The sequence below is a fragment of the Rhagoletis pomonella genome, unplaced genomic scaffold, assembly GCF_013731165.1.
Source record: "Rhagoletis pomonella isolate Grant_MI unplaced genomic scaffold, Rhpom_1.0 Rhpom_scaffold_00002, whole genome shotgun sequence".
Taxonomy (NCBI): Eukaryota; Metazoa; Arthropoda; class Insecta; order Diptera; family Tephritidae; genus Rhagoletis; species Rhagoletis pomonella.
In genome coordinates this window covers 85,639,040-85,640,550 of record NW_023458556.1, presented here as the reverse complement: position 1 = coordinate 85,640,550, position 1,511 = coordinate 85,639,040, and positions in this window count along the sequence as shown.

The following is a 1,511-nucleotide window of genomic DNA, read 5'->3' as shown; positions in this document are numbered from 1 at the left end:
TCTTATGTGCAGGTCTATCAGTCTCTCCAGCGTTTTTAGCAAAAACGGAGACAGTCTGATAGGCCTAAAATTCCTAGAGGAAATATGACAGCCTTTTCCGGCCTTCGGGATGAACGCAACCCGGACTACCATCCAAGCCTTGGGGATGTACCCGGTGGTCTTCAAGCATCTCGCATAAATAGGAGTCAATCAATTGAACGACACCTCCAGATCGTTCGCGGATCGTTCAGAAGGTCAAAGAAGTGCAGAACCTGAAGTAAAAACTATTGCAAAGAAGTACATTTGACTGTACTGCGAAGTACCAAGTACAACCGCTAAAAAATAAGTACTGTACTCACGAAACAAGCACGCTTGGTCACATAAGGCATAACCGAAGACAGCACTTTTCTTACTTACTGTCATATGCACATACACTGCCGGAACAAAGTATTGGCACAGCAAATTTTTCACAATACATACATGCAACAATTTTTATTTTAATATTTTTCTGCCAATTCTACAACAAAAAATATAAAAATATAATTCCTTAAATTTGTACAAAACTCGCGAAAATTCAGCAAATTTTCAACGTTTTATTCAGATTTTTTACAATTTTATTGAGTATGCAGTTTTGCAGCCCATTAAATTCTAGTAAAAAATGCAAGTTCGGAGTTACTCAAAAATCGCGTTGATTTTTGAGAATTTTTTGTTAAAGGTGTTTTGCATTTTTTCCATATATAGTATTTTCGGAAAAAAATTTTTGTATGGAAGAGACTGCTTGAAAAAAAAAATACCAAAAATCAACGGTAATTCCTAGCTACTTAAAACTTGCACATTAGTATAATAAAATTGATTGGGCTACAAATCTGCATACTCAATCTGATTAAAAAATTTAAAATTTTCATGAAAATTTGCTCAATTTTCGCGAGTTTTGCACAAAGTTTAGGAATTATATTTTTATGTTTTTGTTGTAGAATGAACCATATTTTTATACGAAATTAGCGGAAAATATTAGAATAAAAATTGTTGCATATATTGTGAAAAATTTGCTGTGCCAATACTTTGTTCCGGCAGTGTAGATTTTTTAAGCTTAAACTGTTTTGTCATCTGAGGGGATTTTTACCAAAAAATCCTTTAAGAAACTAGTTTGACTACAAAAAGAAAAATTTCCCTTTTTTGTTTTGTACCAATAGCCGAATGTAAAAATGTACCAATCTGTACAAATGGACCAATCGAGTGCCATTGCCTTAAAAATGTATGCAATTAAAAAAAAAATTCAACAAATTTTCGTAAAAACTTCGAGTTTTTTATTAAATACTGAGTATGCAGTTTTGTAGCCCATTGATTTCTAGTAAATAGAATAAAGTACAAGTTTCAAATTTGGAAACTTGAATTCACGCGGGTTTTTTCATAAGAATGAACTATATTTTTATAAAAACAAAAATAACCAAAATTAAATAACAACGAAAATAATACGTTAAAACTTGGCGATGTTCGGCTATAATTTCTTGATCACTGTATGTATTTTTTAC